At 41.8% G+C, this 20,091-nt stretch overlaps 1 long non-coding RNA gene across 1 annotated transcript in view; it reads right to left on the reverse strand.

Annotated features, from left to right (window-relative positions):
* Positions 1 to 1,568: 1,568 nt before the first annotated feature.
* The window catches only part of LOC146811208 (uncharacterized), a 70,258-nt gene continuing 51,735 nt past the window's right edge, over positions 1,569 to 20,091 (reverse strand). Inside the window, exons 3-4 of the long non-coding RNA XR_014965796.1 lie at positions 14,460 to 14,474; positions 1,569 to 1,952 (exon numbers count right to left, since the gene is read on the reverse strand). This is a non-coding gene — a long non-coding RNA (uncharacterized LOC146811208). The remainder of the gene's footprint in view (positions 1,953 to 14,459; positions 14,475 to 20,091) is intronic.

A 20,091-nucleotide genomic window follows, 5' to 3' on the forward strand; every position in this document is an offset into this window, starting at 1 on the left:
AATAACAGGAACCAAAGAAATACAAAAGAAAAATTTTAAAAAAACAGGAAAGAAAAGAACAGGCTGCAGTGGTGGTTGAAAATGAAGGAATCTTGGGAATATGATCATGTCCCTTGATATTGACCCAGTAATCATCCACTTCGTCAACTAGGTAATGGTATATAGACATAGTACGCTATGCATGAGGCAGAACCTCCAAACCCAACAATGATTAGTTTTTTAATTTAATTTTAGCATCATTGTTTGGGCATCGGAGGTTGTTAAAGACTCATGTGTCTTATAGACGTGTTTACTATTTACATAGCCATTTGGATAGAGCCCAGCGCAGTTAGTTGATGTTCTTTTTTGAGATCACTGAATTCTGTTCATTTTTTATCTTTAACCATTAGTCATTACTTTACCTATCTACCTCGTAGAGTCTGGGACCATCAAGCATTAGTAGAACCTCACTGCAACAGTGTCTGATTGAGGGAGTTACAGGTTTGCCCTACTTTAGGATTTTGGTCTCCATAAAAAGGCATCAAAAGTAGACTGATGAGAGCACTGTGGCATAAATGAATTTTGAATTATCCCTCTTGGAGCTTTTCTTGCCAATTTTAATGACTTCAGAGGACCTCATTAAACAGCTATCTGATGTTCAGATTGCTTCACGATAGACTTAGGGCCTCATGTAGGTAGCCAAATACCGGTCGGTAACGGCCGATTTTCGGTAATTATACCGTTACCGACTGGTATTTTGGCTTTTGGTATGTAGGGGGATCATTTTTGTATTCGGTAATTTACAGAATCGGTAAAATTACCGAATCGGTAATTTTACCGATTCGGTAAATTCCAAATACAAAAATGAGATGTAGGGGGAGTGTGTGGGTGTTTTCTGGAGTCGGTATTTACCACCAACTAATAGTTGGTGGTAAATGAAGAATGGATGTTGAAAAGCATTTTTAAGCGCTTAGAAGTGTGCAATATGGCAGACATACATGCCCTTAGGGCATGTATGTGTGCCACATGTGCACACATGGCCGAATCAGGGGTGCAACAGGGTGTCAATGTGACACCCTGCCACCCTTGCATGTGTTCCCCCCATTACCGAATCGGTATTTACCGATTCGGTAATGAGGCATACCTTCCCATCAATGGGAAGGTATGCCTCATTACCGAATCGGTAAATACCGATTCGGTAATTACCGAATTATTCCGAATCGGTAAAATTTACCGACCAATTACCTACATATCATTTACCACTTCATAAATACCGAATCGGTAAAATTCGGTATTTATGAAGTGGTAAATGTGTCCCTACCTACATATGGCCCTTAGTGAGAACAAAAAATATTTGACTGGGACAAACCTTCTTGGGGTATCTGAACTGCGCTGCATCACTGTCAGTTTGAAATTTCATTTAGGTCCCAGACCACCATGAATAATACACTCTGATTAGCACTTTACTTTTTATTGGCACTTTTTGCCTTAAATATTTGTAAATTCATACCTCCAATTCTCCTACTTGATATTTATTGTTTTGATGTCACTTTGCTCATTACATTTTTCTCTATTTTTAGAAATTGTTTGTCAGATTTTTATTATGTTGTATTTTACATTTTAACTGTTTCTTGTCTGCCAAATGTTGTGCACATTTTTCAAAATTAAGCCTGTCTGATCTGTACCATAAGTGCGTGGGGTTAAGTACAGGTTTAAATTATTCAAACTATGTTTTACCCAGGCAAGCTTGTGGCCTTATTTCTTATGGTGGACTCACATTCACCCCAATTAATAACCCAATATCTTAGATTATGTATTTACTTAAATACATTCATAAAGTGACTTTAGTGCTCATTAAGAATATACTTGGTTTTTAAGCAGTCAGCAAATTTCATGTATACATGATTTCACATTGATTATGAACCGTTTTCACACAGATCCAAAATTGTACTTACCGTAAGCGGAACATCGCTCTAATTTAGGAAAGGCAAAATAAATACATTTTAAGTGATGTTTACTTTTGTGCAGAGAGCTTAAGAAACCAAAGCCAGAAAGCATTATCACACCTCCACCTAACACAACTACAGTCATGGACGAAATTCAGGCATTATAGAAACAGGAAAAAGGTCTGTTCTTATATTTTAGGTTTTATGACTGCTTTCCTCCATTATATATGTATGTGTTACTTTTGTGGCAATATGCATTTGTTATAACTTTAGTGACTTGTGCCCAATCCAGGTGGGCATATAACATAAATTTGAAGTGTAAAGTTTATTTTTATTCAATGAATGCAACAAATAAAAATGCATTCATTCTTCATTATAAAGCAGATTGTATGATTCTATTAATCGAATTATGTCATAGGTCTGTGCAGAGCTCAAAATATTATTTGAAATGATGTGGACTTTTACACTCATTGATTGGATGAACAGTCTAAACAATGAATGAGCCTAATAGCCAGTTTCTGTGATTCATAATGGGTAACAATTTGGGGCCTAGCACATTAGTGTGCATGAGGCTGGTTGAATAGCAACCAACTATGAATTGGGTTTTTGCGAACCAACCTAATAGTACATTGGTCAGTTTGCAACAACAAAATAGTCATTAAAGTTGGTGCGCAACTTGCAACATATTTTCTTCTCTTTTTTCTAATGACAACCAACTAGTGTGTTCAAGTATTTCAGTTTCACTGTTTTCAATACATATTTCCCTGTTTACAAAAAACACCCTTTTCAAGCTAACTGTCTGAAAGAGACAAGTGAATCTCTACTGCCATGTCATTAGTTTCTTATTGACAGTTGTCACAATTGTTTGGACATCTGAGGGTGTTGAAGATTCATGTGTTTGCTATTTACTCATCCATTTGGACTAAGCCTGGCACAGTGAGGTGATCTGCCTTTTTAGGACTCCTTCAATTTATAACCTTTTTGAGGTTTAACCATTATGCAATATTTTACCTATCTGCTTTATAGTTTGTGCTGTTGTAGGTATTGCTTTGGAGAGTGAAGCTGGGTTTGTATTTGATGTATTTGTGAGAAAGTACCTTTTTGTGTAGTTATACCCATTTTCTATGCACTCATGCTGTTAGATTTTGAACTGTTAACACTGGGGTGCTGATGCCCAGCCCCTGTTGTATGAGCCCTAACCGATAAAACATGACATACTCATTATAACATTAAGGCTGCTGTGAGAACTTGGGTTACTGGCTGAGGCAGGTGAAAACAAGCAACCATAATCTCTGTCAGGATGGACCACAAAATCAATAACTTAACCTGTGCTTAACCCACTAGTAGCTTGGCACAAAAGCAGTCAGGCCTAACTTAGAGGCAATGTGCAAAGTATTTATGCAGCGCGCAGACAATAATAAAGTGAAAAAGCAACACAAGAACATTCCCACACCAATTTAGAAAAAATGAGCACATTGTAATCATGTGTTTGACACTAAAATGAAAAACTCCAGTCAGTTGAACTGGAGTTATGATTTTTTTAAGTTCAAGGTGAACACTAGTGCCTAAACGATCAAAGAGCAAACCGCAGACATCTTGTCATGCAGGAATTGGTTTTGAAGAAAATCTTCTGAGAAGGTGCATTTCAGCAGGGCAAGGCTAAAGGCGGTGTCTACGGAGGGAACGTTGTCGTCGGGGAGCCACTGGACAAAGTCGAGGTGATGATTTTTACGTTCAGAATTAAGACCTGATTACGTGCTTGGCATACAGTTACTCAATCACAAATTTGATGGATATCCCAGCAGCCAAATTACAATTCCATAATATCCTATGGAACTCATAAAATGGTGGACAGGATATCCATCACATTTGTGATAGAGAATCTCATCTGCCAAGATCATAATTAGATCCTAAGTCTCCTCTTTAGAAGTCCAAAATCTGCAGTGGAACAATCAAGATGCTGTAGCAGAGAGGAGTTCCCTGAAACCTGATACCCCTTTAGGAAAGGACTGCTGAGCATGATTTGCTGTTGCAGAGAAGAACACAGTGGAGCTGCTGCAAAGTAAGGTTAACCGATGATACATCTTAGGCAAATCGACAAGCAGGTTGCCCCCAGTCTACTCTCAGTTCTAGGAGCAGTTTTAGCTAAAAAGTTTCTAAGTACCAAGATTTGGATTTCAGCAATCTGGGCATCTTTTTGCACCACCACCAAGGGTCTAGTAGTGTAGGGACACCACATGGAAGGTTAGGACTCACTCAGGCTGGCTGAAGGTGTGGGTTCAAGATGGTGGGAAACTTTTCTGTCCCTGAGGCTCTGAACAGGATGCCAGCAAACGAGCCCTTGGAGTCATTCTGGTAGTCCTGGCTGCAGGCGATGAAGCAGGGCTCAAGCATTAGAGCAAGCTTCTGAGGGGTCAAGCAGACTCTAGGCAGCAAAGCAATCTTGTGGAGTACACAGCAAGACAGAGCATCAGGCAGTCCTCTGAGAGTCCTTCCGTAGGGCCAGAAAGTGACTACACCTAGCCATGTGGTCCATGATACTCTACAGGTACCAAATAGTTTAGGGCAAGAAAATGGCAACTTTCTAAAAGTGGCATTTTCAAACTTTAACATAAAATCCAACGTTGCCATTAAAAGGCTTTTTAATTACAATTTCCCAGACACCAAACATGAAATGAATACCTGTTCACAATCACAAGTTAACACTTGTTAAATGCAATAGGTAACCCACTGTTATTCTATGGGACAGTCAGGTCTCACAGTAGTGGAATACGCATAAGTGCTGCAGGCCCACTAGTAGCATTTGATTTACAAGCCCTGGCTATATGGTATACCACTTTACCAGTTACTTATAAGTAAATTAAATATGCCACTCAGGTGTAAGCCAATTTTACCACGTTTTAGGGGGAGAGCACAAGCACTTTAGCACTTGATAGCAGTGACAAAGTGTACAGAGCCCTAAAGCCAACAAAACGAATTCCGCAAAAAATAGAAGGGGTAAAAGCAAACAGTTTGAGGATCACTCTGCAAAGAGGGCCAGGTCCAACACAACCCCCCCTAGCCAAAAGACAGGAATGACTACGCAATACTTGTTGGGCTTCCTTGATTAGGTGATAGAACATAGAAAAGGCCCCTCTACAGCAGCAGCATTAGACATTTCCATGCCCTTCTGAACTCAGTTGGATCCCTCTGTCTACACTTTCCCGAGCCACTGAACTGACCTATTGGGAACCCTTTTGCTCACCCCATCTGTGCAGGGCCTAACTTTAATTTGCTCACATATGCATCCCATTAGGCAGACAGTATCATCATGGCCAACAAAGTGATGTGGCCTATGCCACCCATCGGGTCAGACTTTGGTCACCAGCCCAAGAAAAACTCTGCTCATAAGGACTGCAACTAACAGAGGCTACTGACAGCTCCCAATGTCAAGAGCCAGGTCCCAGGACATCCAGGGTTCTGTGACCTCTGAAGTTTCTCAGAGTGGGGGGAAACACCTCCAGGCACTATCCTTCTACTCTCTTTCCTAATAGCCCATGGGTGGAATCTGTACCCTAAAGCTGAGTAAGGGTGAGGGTTGAGCCCTTCCTTCACTGCCTCTTTCTATGGGCCTCTGAACTCTGTACTCTTAGGGGACCCTGGGCAGCTGCCCCTCCCAGCTCTTGGAAATGGGACGCCCTCGACCACGGCCCACCAAACCCTCCCTCATCCGAAGGGGCATGGGAACCCTTTTCCCCCACCTTACTCTGGTACCTGTCTGTGTCTCCTTTGACCTCCGCCTAACACTGCAAATAGCCTGAACCACCCTTTTGGGGTCATTCCCAGGTACTTCTTATCGACCCTGGCGATGAGTCAGAGGTCTGCCTCCTTAGCAACCTCCCTGGGGTCAGTGAGATTACTATCCACAAGGTGTTGGCACAGCTCTATAAACCAAAGACTTAACATCTACCCCCTGCAATCAAGTTATGCAGCCCTTTGTAATCATTCACATCACTGCCCTTCACCCAAGCATCCAGTGCCTTGCAAAAATGATTCACACAGAGGGAATGCTCTCTGGTGGGGGGTGTGGGGGCTCATAACCACAAGACCCAGAAACCCCTGCAAGGCAGGGGAGGTGGATATTGTCAGCAGCTAATGACGGGTGGATGCTTTAAAAAGGCTTTGCTGTTGCATCACTGCTGGATGCTCTCTGGTGGTGTGCAGGGGCCTAGGACCATGAGGCCCAGAAATCCCTGCAAGGCAGACGAGGCGGAGACAGTCAGCAGCCAGTGCTATGCAGGTGCTTTGTAAAGGTGATTTTGTTACCCATGCTGCAGGACCACAAAGCTCATAAGCCCCTGCAAGGCAAGGGTGGTGGAGACTGTCAGTAGCCAGCTCCAGGTGGGTGCTTCAAAAAGCCACCACTGTTCCCCGCCACTGGACACTTTTTGTGGTGTGTGGGGGCAGAGGACAATTAGGCTCAGAAATCCCAGCAAGGAAGGGAAAGCGGAGACTGTCAGCAGCCAGCTCCGGGCAGATGCTTTGAAATGCCGTCACTGTGCCCCCTCCCAAACCAGACCATACCAGGCCACCACTCTTGGCTTCAATTTTCACAGACACCTATATCAAAGAGACCTCATAACGGACCGAATATATTAATATATCTGAACTCGTGGTGGGGGCTGTTAACGAAGGGCTCACTACAGTGGAGAAGGAACTTGGCCTTGCCACTAGCCCTGCAGTGTCGGGCCTTTCTGTTACTTCCTTAACATCTATAGATCCTCACATTAAGAACTCCACCAGGTTGGCATCAGATCATATTACAGTATTGTCTACTTCTCCATCTCCTAGCCCCAGGCCTATTACTACAAATTAAACTGTTCACAAGCAATGTGACCCTGCCATGCTCCACCTATGTGTTCCACCTAGAAGAAAGGGCAGAGCGAAGGCCTCATTTCAGGGCAAGACCTCATCATCCAATCTGAAAGTTGCTAGCACTTCTTACACTTTATGTAATTTTCAATAGGGCAGTTTGTTAAAAACATTAAAAGATACCACTGAATTATATAGGGAATGCTGTGATAGACTATTGTCGAAAAGCGGCTTGTTGTCCTTTCAGCAGTCACCTCTTTTGCCAATAATTTATCAACTATTGTCTCAACTGTCTCTGTCGAGTGAAGTACTCCTGCTCAGGAATCATACCAATGCTCAAGCCACCCTTCACTCAACCTATCCTGACACGGAAATTGCGCGATCAAATGTTACGAGCAGTGTTTCTGCCACTGACACTTCAAGTGGGAGATCGCTTGACAGTCCTTGGATGCAATCTCCCAAAGCTTCTTTATAACTCTGCTCAGGGATCACCTTGTCCAGTGGGTGGCCGAATTCAGGCAAAAAAGGTCCCCCTGATCGATGGAGACCAGGAATGCTTAGATCTTTCCCCTTCAGCCATTCTGTTTGTTGTCATCCTGACCAATGTTCCTAAATTGAAGGCCTACTCTATCAAAGATTGCCACCAATTTAGAAATAAGGTTGTTCACTTCATGGTCAGCTGACCTCCAGCCTGCACCCATTTAAACATATAAATATGGTTAGGTGTGTTGCATTGCTGGCAAGAGCTCTAAAACTCTACCTGGTAACTGCATCGCCATTAACTTTAACAACACGTTTAGCGTGAAGAACATTCTAAGGTCACTCATTTTGCAGCGCAATCCCAAAACAAGTATCACTCCTGTATCATTGGATTAAAACAAACATCTTCACTTATAACCTAGCTCACACCCTAGTACTCTTTGTACAGCTGGCTTTACTCAAGGTGCTTCCTGTTTTTCTGGACACCCTGGTAATCTTCATAGTGGTTTGTTCAGTTTACCCCTCTCAAATTATTGTGATCCCCTGTGTACCCTGGACACTACTAACTGACATACATCATTGACTGTACCCCCAGGGCTACAGGAATGTTCACGTTTAGAGCCAAAAAGTTGTATTAATAAACCTCCTTTTGCATTGGTCATCCTTTCCTGGATCATTGCTGACATTGCAGGTTATATGGATGACCCTTCCAGGTTGTCCTTCTCTAGCTCATGCAGGTTGCTTGTTATTAACTTGTAGAATGCTAATTGCCGTCTTCTTACTGCTGACCAAGGTAGAATTATCAGATAGCTGTTTTATAGTTGCCCTCAATCTGCAATGTTTTCACCCTGGTTATTCTAATGAGAGACTTCCATCGACATTGCTGTGATGACTGAAAATTTGATGATAAGTTCTTACAGTCCTTTTCACATACACACTTTGTACAAAGTGCACTAGGAGATCCGTTTAAACTATGTATGCTGTGTGAGGGTGCAGCGCTGTTTGGGGGCAGTGCTCTTAAACCTACTTTTATGGAAAGTGGTGCCTCTACCATTATAGATTTTATTTTTTGTTTCTACTAGCTTGCTGCAGCTGTTGACACACTATGATGTGGTTTGGGACACAAAACGTGACTACAATCCTCTTCTTACCACTGTCTTGGAGGCAGCAGGTGGATTTCTCCCAGAATCTAATCCATGGTTGGTTGTCTAACATTGAACAGGGGCAAAGGCTTAGATGGCATGATATTGACCCTGGGCTTTTCCACTGTAAATTGCTTCATCATTGTTTTGATTCTTTTATGTTGTGTCTTGACCCTCAATGTTCAAATGAGACCTTTTTTTGTTTGTAAGAGATTATTGGCAGACATGTGGCAGTCCTCCTTACTTCATCCAGACCAAGCCAATCTACAAATGTCAAATGGTCTGGTTGCTTCTGCGAGAGGACTCATGGCTCTTAAGGGAAAGCCTAGGGATAGATGTAAAGTTGCCTCCCTTAGAACCCAGTATAAAGCTACCCTACAGAGCCGAAAGTATCTGCTGAAACTAGAGGCCTGGCATGATCTTGTTTCTACATGTGCATTTAGATCCAACGGTAATTTTTGTGAGATCGTAAACGGTCCTTTCTTTACCGATGAACCAGGCATCTCCTTGTTGCAGCATAATATGGCTGCAATGTGGGTCGAACGTTTCAAAGCTAATTATGACAGACCATGTTATGTTGCAGAGCATATAGGGACCCCTTCAATATTGACTTTTATGTACAACCTCTCTCTCTTTTTTGACTGGACGGAAGTAAGAGATGTAGTTTTAACCATGCCTAATCAACAGGCCCAATGCCCTAAAGGAAAACTTATGTTTTTATCTACAATCTCCTTTGTACTTGATTTAGGTCTGTTATCATCCTTGTGTACAAAAAATGTTTGAGGGATGATCCTCGGTGATATCGCCTGACTTCTTTGATAGACTAGGAGGTCAAAGTTATCTGTAAAGTGCTTCTATCTAGACTAACAATTTCGGCCAAACACCATGGAGTATACTAAAAAATGTACAAAATGTTTTCAGTTCGGGCAAGATCATTGTAGATCAGTGCCTTAACCTGTACCTTTTAATTAATAAATACACTGTGACCAAACCCGGAGTCGTACACCTGGCTTTTATGGACTTAACTTCTGCTTTTGATAGGGTCACCGCTCTCACCTGTGCTGGGTGCCACTGGTCAACAGAGACAAGCTGTGGCTCTTCATGCTAGATATGGGGATTGGCAATAGAATTGTTTTGTTTTCATGTGATTTGCACTCTAATTTGAGCGCATATATAAGGTATGGTTTAAATGGGAAATGTGCTGAGCTCTTTACACTTAACAGAGGGTTCAGAAAAGTTTGTATTTGAGCTCCTTTTTTATTTATTCTCTACGTTAACAAATTGCAGCAGATTCTCATGTCTGGGAGTCGTGACCATCCTAAAATGAACGGCCACCCTATTCCTGCTCTCCTATACGCAGATGATAACATTTTAGTCTCGAGGTCTGCGCAAAGTTTTTAAATTGTATTGGACCTTTTTAGCAATTATATGAACTCACTTGATCTTAGCATTAATTCGATCAAAATGCACACTATGATTATAGGCCCCAGAAACAACAAGCGCAGAGTTCACCTTTGCAAGAGTGACACAAGTATTAGAGTCAAAACCTTTTCATACCTGGGCATTATGTTTGGCTTTTCTGTCAGTTGGTCTTCTCTGGTTACGTCAAGAAGAAATCTTTTTGCCAGAATGATTGCTGCCATTTTTTACTTTGCTGCTAAATTAGGTCATAAATAGGTGGGGGCTATGTTAGAGATTTAAAAGGCCAAGGGGCCTATTTACAAGCTGGTTGGCCTCACTCTTGCACCATACAACGTGCCAGAGTGATGCAAACCTTAAGTCAGATGTATGAAGTCACGCAATGCTACTTTGTGTAGCCCAAAGTGGCTCCATAAATCTGCAGTAACATCAAGAATTGCTATGTTGTCTTACTCTGCCCTGGGAAGGCATTCCATGGGCATTGTGAGGGTGTACAAAGCAAACACAAGGAGATCATAGATAGAGCACTGAAACTTTTTAGACACTTACCCCCAGTCACAGATCTGGGTTGAATCCATCATCATTCTTTAGCCCACTTCGCCACCCCAGTTCAGTCTTAACGCTGTTCCTCATGGGAACAGTCTAGCCCGAGCTGCAAAGTTATGTCTTCCCTGGACTAGAATCAAGGACCCTGAGACCAGTTTCGGGGTAACTCATTCAACTTCTATGTTTTTTGATGCATACCCACATTCACCAAAACTGGTAAACCTGGGAATGAGCCAAATGTGATATGCCTTCCTAGGAGAGGCATAACTAGGAGAAATATCTTTATTTCTCCTTATTACCGTCTCTTTCCAGCATTCTGCAGCACACACAGAAAGAGGAAGATACCTCTCAGCATTATTTTTGTGCAGGAAGGTGTCCCTTCCTGCACAAAAATATCATGCATGCAACGCTGGCACCCTTTTGACAGCCTGCATTGGCGCTAGGCTGCCAAAAGGGTGCCAGTGCACAGGAAAAGGCAGGATGCATCATATTGCCTTTAACATGGCACATTCCTGTCCTTTCCCTGTCATGCGGTGCAGGGCAGAGAGGTGACTTGCTGTGCTGCACTGCATGACAATTTCATAAATAGGCCCCCAAATATATACCTATAGCGCCTTATAATTGTGATATTTGGGGTCATGCTTACATCACCTCTTTACAGTGTTGTGAGAACATGTTCCTCAGAAAGCTACTTGCACTTCCTAGTAGTTCATCTACTTGTATTAAACATGAAGAGCTGGAGCAGAGATTTCTGGCTGGCACGATTCAACTGAGTCCTCTCATAATATGGTTGAATGTCTGGTTTAAGCCGAAATTATAACTTAATAGGAAACTGCTTCAGGACTGCCTAAACTTTGATCGTGTCTCTCGTACACTCTGGGTCACTTATGTTTGTGATTCTCTGTTTAAATTAGGACATCCCTCCCTCATTAGCTCCCCTGAGAGCATTAAGAAGGCTGATGTTACTAAGATTAAAGAAGCCTTTTGCGGACAATTGTTTGAAAAGAGGGACTCCCTTGCTCTTACTTTGGTTTCAGTCAGGTCATACTGTCTTGAGTAGTCCACTTTCTCAATAGAACCTTATCTTTTGTTTGACATGCCCAACACTCATCAATATTTGTTAACTCACTGTAGGTTAAATATGGTTCATTGTTTACTTAGTATTCTCAAAGGATGGTATCATGATGCAGACTACCCCTATGTATTTGTGATGCTTTATCTACCCAAGACACCACACACTTTATTTTCTTTTGTCCTATTTACAAGCACTTTAGATCTTGTTTCCTAAAGACACTTTTAGTGGGAAGAAACTTTGCACAGGCCAGAACTGCCTTAAAATGTTTACATCTACTAAGCGATCCTTTTATCTGCCACTCTGTTCACATCGTGCTTTTCTATTTATTATTGCATACTGGTTGATGTTATTGTGTCTGACTTTTATGGTTTGCAATTTTAAAACTGAATAAAGTTTACTGCTGATGATCTTGGTGATGATTCACCCAATCCACACAGGGCAGTAGCGGGAAGAATCTGACTGTCCCTAAACCTTTACCTAAAATTCTCTGGAGTGAGCCCATATTTCCTGGTCAGAGCCTCTTTCATGAGAGGATAATTCTTCCTGTCCCCTTTCCGTAGGGCTAACTGGGCATCCCTCCGCTCAATGGAAATATGGCTCCAGAAGCTGGTCCTCAATCTTATTCAGGGACTATATGCATCTCCAGGGCAATCTCATAGGCCTGAAACCAGTTGTCTATGTTGTCCCCTACAACAAAGTTAGGCACCAGATCCTTTGGGATGGGGGCCCTCTTTTCTCCAGTGGGCACTGCGGCAATGCTGTTCTCAATACTGCTGGACTCTGCCGGCTTGGCTCTGATGTCCAGGTCCTTGAGACTGAGCTCCTCGCCTCCATGGCAGTTTCTCCCTTGCCATTCTCTCCTCAGATTCCAACTTTGGTTTGGCCAGTTGCTGTTTGGGCTTGCTCTCCGACTTCCTGTCTCCAGCTTCTTTAAGGACACATCCCTGGCAGACACACTGCTCCCTGCTCCATCCTGGGCATCTTGGGAATTCTGGGGTGAGTTGTGCTCTCCTTGCAGCACAAGATCCATGTTTGAGTCCTTCACTACATCATCATCCGCTAGGTGGGCTCTTTCCTCATCATCATCCCCATGTGGGATGGACTGCCACTTCTGTACTTTCTCATATGCTCTGAGGGCTACCATAAGATTCAACTTTGTAGTCTTCATGCTTGCCTTCAGCCCTTATTCTCACAGAGCTTCAGTAGCTCAGCCCTGCTAAGGGAGTCAAAGTTGATCAGATCCATACATCCATGGTACTACAGCTAAAAGGGAAGTAGGGCACCTAAAATTTGAAAATGCGGGAGAAAGACAATGATACACCAAGAAGAGTTTAAAAAGAGGTAAATTCTGCTGTCAAATTATTTATACAAGTTTCTTGTGTTAGACAAATCATTCAATGGGACTGCACAAACACTAGTTCTGGATCCCACCGCTGCCACCAATGTTGGAAATTGGGTTGTTTGCTGAGTGGGGGGTGAACCCTGTTCAAGCAACAGCCACAATGCCTGTCAGGGTGAACCACGAAAGTGGGACAGGTCCAAACGTCTGTGGGCCTGATTCACAATGGAAATTACAACTCATAAAATTACGCGTGCATAGTCTTCGCATTCTTGTGGAGTCTCTGCACTCATGGAAGAAATTCTGCGCTTGCTGTGGGATCTCATTTAGGATCATTGCAGAGAGTCCGCTATATGGAAATTCCTCCCAGAGTGAGGAAATTCCAGCACTAGTGCAGACTCTGCTCCGAGTGCAGAGACTACACAATCGTAACTTTACAAGTCATAAGACGCTTTTTGAATTGGGCCCTTAGTATATTGTGAAAGAAAAGACATAGAAAAAAGTTAATTGCTACCTGTAGACTGCAGGGCTGCAGAAAAAAGAAAACAGGACTGTACCTACTGTCTGAGACCAGTGTAGAAAATCTGAATGGGTGGATAGGCTCTAAAATTTACCCAGACCTAGGAAGTGAACTTAAGGGTCAGTTGGCTAACCTCCTGTGTGGCTGTCAGGACACAACAAGCTGCAAGATGCTTTTTCCCTGATGTTATGTGCCCAGCTAACGAGTGGCAACTGGACCTTGACCAAAGCCCTCTGGTGTCTAAAGGGGTTCCTGTCCCCTATGCAATGTTCTGTATTCCTGAGAGCCTTCGAAGTGATGTGGGGGAGCTTTTCCAGGAACTCTGAAAAGTTGAGACTTTATTTTGTTCTTATTTAGCTGCAACAATGTCCAATTGTGAGAGTTCACAGCTTGGCCAATTAGACACAATGACAGGAGTGAATTTAGAATTTTCTCGATTGGACCTTTTCTTTCCAATCCTAATAACTGCAGTGGAACCACATTGAGGAGCAGCTACCCATCTTTGAGATGACTTCACAGGATACAGCCTGCAGCCCTGCCCTGTTGGAGGATTTCGACTTCCATTTCATGGACCAAGTTAGAATGAAAAATCTTTCACTGGGTGATCTGCTCTTCATCACAGTCAGTCTGAAATTGCATCTATGTCCTAGCCATCTGTTAATAATATCTTCTGATTGGCACTTTACTTTTTCTTGGCCCTTTTTGGCTTGAATGTTTAGAAATGCATATCTACAGTCTCCCTATTTGATCTTTATTATTTCGATGTCATTTTTCTCATTTAATTTTTCTCTATTTTTAGAAATTGTCTGTGGAATTTTTATTGTGTTGTATTTATATATTTTAACTGTTTAGTTTCTGCTCAATACTTAACACATTTTCCTAAGTTAAGCCTGTCTGCTCTGTGCCATAGCTACCAAGGGTTGAGCCTAGTTTTAAATTATTGAAACTATATTTTACCCTTAACATTTTGTGGCCTTAGTGTTTTGTAGGGGTATCACATTCACACCAAATATCTTACACTATGTATTTACTTTAACACATTCATAAAGTCTTATTACTCTCTAAGAATATACTCGGTTTTAAGCAGTCGGCAAAGTTCATTTAGACATGTTTTTTCATTGATTAGAATCCATTTTTCACATAGATCAAAAGCTGGACTTACCGTAAGTGGAACACTCTAAATTAAGAGAAGCAGAATTGATACATTTTAGGTAATGTTTACTTTTTTCCAGAGAGCATAAGACACTGTATCCTAAAGCTGAAAGCATTATCACAGTTTCATCAAATGCAACCACAGGCATGGAAGAAATGCAGATACCTCAGAACAAGAAAAAGCTACATTCTTATATCTTAGATATTATAACTGTTTCCCTTCATAATATTTTCATGTTTTACTGTCTAACAATTATGTATTAACAGGCAATAGTTCATTTGTTATAAGTTTAGCGATTTGTGTCAACTTCAGTTGGACATGTAATATGGATTTGGAATGTAACGTTTATTTTAATTTAATTAATAAAAAAATAATAATGCAATCATTCTTCAATATGAAACAGATTTGTACAATCAAATTAAGTCATGTCTGTGCAGATCTCAAAATCATATTTGAAAGGATGTGGACTTTTCCGCACTTGATTGGAGGAGCAATCAAGACAGGTAATGGGTCTCATCACCATTACAAATTCCAATACTAATGATAGAATTCTGCACCTAAATATCACTTCTAAAAGGGGTAGTCTATAAGTCAAGAAAACAGATCTTTGCCTGGCCGTGTAACAAAACTTAAAGTCCATTCCATTGAGTCAGTTTTACATTGTAAGTACTTCCTATCAACATCTTCCTTTCACTGTAATAGCACCGAGCCTTTAACTATTTTTTTTTACTTCAAGTGAATCAGGTAATTTTTACTATCCATTGGAGACCCTCACACATTTCACTTGATGATCTCCCTAACATGCAGGTTCTATTGACTTGAGTTGCAGTGCACCAAGTATGCCAAGGTGATCCTATCTCAAATCTGTTAGATTGCTTTCACAATGTGACCATATTTCATCCGCATTATTTATAGTTTTTGGGCTTACATAATTCTCTCCTCCTTGTCAAAGGGTACCCCCTCAGAAACCAAATACTGTAATCTGCAATCATACCAAACCCTGGATGTTTGCTATTCCCTGCGCAATAAGCCCGCATCTTTAGACCACCCTGGAGATAGGATGGAATAGGGACTCATAACTCCTCCTTTTAGTACCACTTAGAAGTCAACCTACATACTTGCACTTATTCCACAGTTGTGGACCATTAATAGGCCCTTCCCCTATACAGGAGACTCTTACCTATTGTCAAGTGAGACCTTTATGGCTAACACTAGCAGGTACACAGAGCTGTGCCGTGGATCTAGTTACATGTTCTGATGTTTGTTCCGTGACCGATGACATGTGGATCCATAATGCTGGGCATGCACACTATCCAATACATAGGCCATCCAATTTAATGTTAAATCTACACAAGTTTATTTTTCATTATCAATTAAACCAACTGATATACGGTACCCTCCATTAGGTGTTTCCCTTTCTCTGTCCTAATGTTGACCCAGTAGAAACAACACTAGAGGGTCGAAACATTAACACTATAATAGTGTACTGTATATTAGTACTTCAGGAGCCTGCAACTCTATATTAGAGTATAGATTAAACAAATGTGTATCCTCCACAGTCACTATTGATGTATATATTGTAGTGAACTCCTCAATCACTAATTTTTACACTCACTGTGCCATTGCGTTGTTTGGGAAAGACCGCTTTAATTACAAACTGTACATGTTATCAAAGCTCTAGGGGGACGATTCACAGAATCAATCTGAGATAAAATTCTAAACTTACTACTTTTGGTATTCACAGAAGGAATTTAGTAGTAGTAAAGTTAGGACTCCTAACTTTACTACTACTAAACTGAGACAAAATTCTTTCTTTATGACTTTCGGTATTCACAAAAGGCATTTAGTAGTAGTAAAGTTAGTAATCCTAACTTTACTACTACTAAATGCCTTTTGTGAGTAACGAAAGTCGTAAAGTTAGGATTTTGTCTCAGTTTAGTAGTAGTAAAGTTAGGAGTCCTAACTTTACTACTACTAAATGCCTTCTGTGAATACCAAAAGTAGTACGTTTAGGATTTAATCTCAGGTCAGTTCTGTGAATCGGCACCTAGGAGCTTGCATTCCTATCATTATAAATAATTTGCATTTGAATAAGATTGTATGTGTTCCAGTAAAACCGATCCTTAGTTAGTCATTTACTAGTGTTTTAGTAGAAGTTGAGTTTTACACTTCCCTCTTTAGGGACCATTGTTTCCTTTATAAATTTACTACTCAGGCCAGAGGGTTACTACTCCATCTCTGCCAAAGTCAAATTCCTCCAAAGGCCAGACGGATTGAGGCCCCAATGAGGTTTGGCTGTATGTTTGCCCACCTAACTTAGATGAGTAGGCAGACAGACATTTTCCAATACAGTTTACCACTAGGAAAAACCTGGCACTAAGGGACATTAAAAAGTGCTCAATGCCAGCCCTCACCATTGGAGAAAACTCCCATGGCAAGGGAGGCATTTTTTTTCTCAAAAAGAAAATCCTGCTTTAGTATTCTCTTTTTGAAAATAAATAAATGTGAGTTCGACCTATGACTCCGTTATGTAGATGGTGCCATCTGTCAAACTTACAACACATAAGGGCAGCGGAGCGGCAGGTCCATGAAGGTAGGGGATGCCCCCATGAGTAGAAGTTCTGGTGATTGTGAGGGACCTATAGAGGCCTCATCTACAGTCATTTTGTGAAATCGAGGAATTGTATTTTTGGTATTGTAGTCCATTGATGTAGTATATCCTTGTCTGTGAGGGGGAGGTTTGAGGGTCAGAACTGCTAATCCAGTATCCTGAGTGGTACATGGTGCTTACATGCATTTTGGTTCTCTTTTACCCAAAGTAAAATTGTTTAAAATAAAAAAGCTGACAATGCTTTGGCTGGAACCACCATGACAGCAGTTCCTGTCAACTCTTGAAATGTCTGCCAGGCCAGCGGACATTTTAAAATGTGGCTGGCAGCAACTCCATCAGGATGACTAAGTCATTTCCTTACTCACTCTGGTTGAGGACGAGCCATCCAGTAAATAATAAATGAGGCCCTTTAGTCTTTTTGTGGACCCCAAATCCTTCAGCAGGGCAAGGCAGAGGGCTGTGTCTGAAGAGGGCACCATGAAATCAGATATGCGTAGGAGGGGGTCTCAGTGAAGATGATGTCTATAGGGGGAAATGTTCTGAGTGGGAGAATTCACATTTTGCACCTAGGGAAGCCCTCTTGCGATGTGAATTCTTTTGGCACTTTTAGCTAGTCAAAATGTTTACTTTCGGAGCCCAAAATCCTCTAGCGGGGCAAGGCTGTGGGCAGGGTTGTCAAGGGATCCTTGAGACTGGATAACTTCTTCCTGGGGTCCCTCTGAAATGCATTTGGTGCAACAGAAAAGCTCTAAGTGGGGGAAATGTGTTTCTTCAGCCCAGCAAGGTTGGGTATTGGGCAGACTGGCTTGGCAGTTTGTCCTGGTCCTCCAGAGATCTTGAAGTCCCAAAATATTCTAAGTCTCAAGTTTTCACAGGTGATAGGACCATTCTAGTTAGATAGATCCAAGGATGCCAGGACCTCAGCAGAGGTCACCAGCAGGGACTAGGCCAGTTCCAGGTTGCACTGGTTAGCTGGGCACTTCTGGAAAAGGCCTCTTGAAACTTGTTGGCTTATTGTGACACTGTACTTCACAACTCGAGCAGATCCAGCCCTTCAGGTCTCTTTGCAGGATCTCAAACAGCAAATGCAGTCAATCTTTTGTTCTTCCACAGGTCTAGAGTGTTCTGACAGGGGAGGGCTATTTGAAGTAAATTAAGTTCCTGGGCACAGCGCAACTAGTCTTCCAGAGGAACAAAAACACATCACCATACCCAGACCATTGTCTCTGCTCCAGGAGCAGTTTTCATAAATCATCAGGGCTTTTCACCAGCTTAGAGACAGTTGGGGGCATATTAGCCTCCAGTAGCTTCAGTCAGAGAACGGGTAACTTTCTAAAAGTTTCTTGCCCTTCATATTTATCAAACATATGAATTCAATATTAAGTTGTGCTTTTAATAAATATTAAAAATAGTTATTTCACAATGTTTCAAGCTGTAGAAATAATCAATATTCCTGCCTAGTGTTTCTCAATGGGCCAGCCAACCATCCTACAGTGAAAATAGCTTTTGTGTGTTAGGTGCCATAAGACAAATTTGCCTTTACATTTATCCATTGGGCCTACATAGAGGTGACTCATTAATATTCATCAATTGTTTATTTGGGCTTACAATTCCCTAGAACATACAGTAAAAAATATATGGCAGCTAGATCATAGTAGCAGTAATAGCAAAAAAACATATACCAGCATTTAAAACCAATCAAATGTTTTAGGTTATTTGAAAACAATCAGACTATAAAATCAACAATACAATACATTTCTTATTATATTCAAGTATTTTCAATTCAATTGCTTGACAATCTCTTATCCAATATTTAAGATTGTAACATAATATGATCATCCAGAAGCAGGAGAAATGAAAGGAAGTGCAGTCCACAAGTATATAGTCATGTTTTCTAAGACTTAAGCAAGGACATAGTTGATTCACACAATCGCTTATGGATAAGCCAAGTGAACTGTAAGAATTTGGACAGGCCAACCATTATCACTTCTGGAGTGTCAGACATCAGGATCCTAAGCGCCATCTCCGGTGTCTCAAGGGCTCATAGTCAGCACAGTGAGATACTCCATTTCTTGCACGGTGCTTGACAGGCATCACAGATAAATTGAAGATGTGGAATAGATTCGGAGGCATTGTTGAATACTGGACAGGATTTGATAGATCTATTTATGTTCTCCCACCTAGAAATAAACTGTGCTAATGGGAGAGTCCCATACCTAGCTACCTATTAGAAAGCCTTGTATGGCCTACAGCGAGGCTTCATAACATGGCATGATCTTCTGATCAAGAAACTGGTCTGTTAAACTACCAGACTTGCAATTTTTGATTTTTTCACCCCAAATAGTCCTTAATAAATTGTTGTGGGAATCAGGAGGTGTCCAGGGCCGGACTGGGAACAGAAACCGGCCCTAGCAAACTGCCCGAACGGCCCTCCTGGGAGGGGTGGGGGGTGCGGCCGAGCTGTTTGCTAAGGCCGGTTTTGGCCGATTTTGTTGCTGTATACTGCCGACCCCCGGTAACAGAAATGGCCCCACAGGGGCCAAAAACCGGGCCCCACCCTGGCGGTCCACCGGGGAAACGCCTGGTGCCCGCTACGGCCAGTCTGGCCCTGGAGGTGTCTCCTGGGTTATCCCAGAGAGGTTCCAGGGCTAAAGAGTAGACTATTTTCTTTAGGTAGCACAACCAAGAGATTCTTAAGTGGCCCGCAGCTTTTAAAAGCTCCCTCATTGGCTACCTATAAGATTCTATTTGCAGTTCAACTGAATTGTGAAAGAGATTGGACCTAAATTCATGTCCTGAAGCAAGGGAAGGGTAGGGGTGCTCTGTGGGAGGTTAGTAAGATGCCTGAGAAATCTATTCTCTACCACAATCAACTCGTTAATACCCGAGTCGCCCCACATTTCGGTGCCATAGAGAGCGGCGCTTTTTGTCTTTACTTTATAGAGTTCTATAGCTGGTGTTAAATAATTGGATTTTAGTTTTTGGCCATCTTAAGAATAACCTGTCTCTTGCTGCAGTTTTAGTGAACTT

The sequence above is a fragment of the Triturus cristatus genome, chromosome 7 (assembly GCF_964204655.1).
Source record: "Triturus cristatus chromosome 7, aTriCri1.1, whole genome shotgun sequence".
In the NCBI taxonomy this organism is placed as follows: domain Eukaryota; kingdom Metazoa; phylum Chordata; class Amphibia; order Caudata; family Salamandridae; genus Triturus; species Triturus cristatus.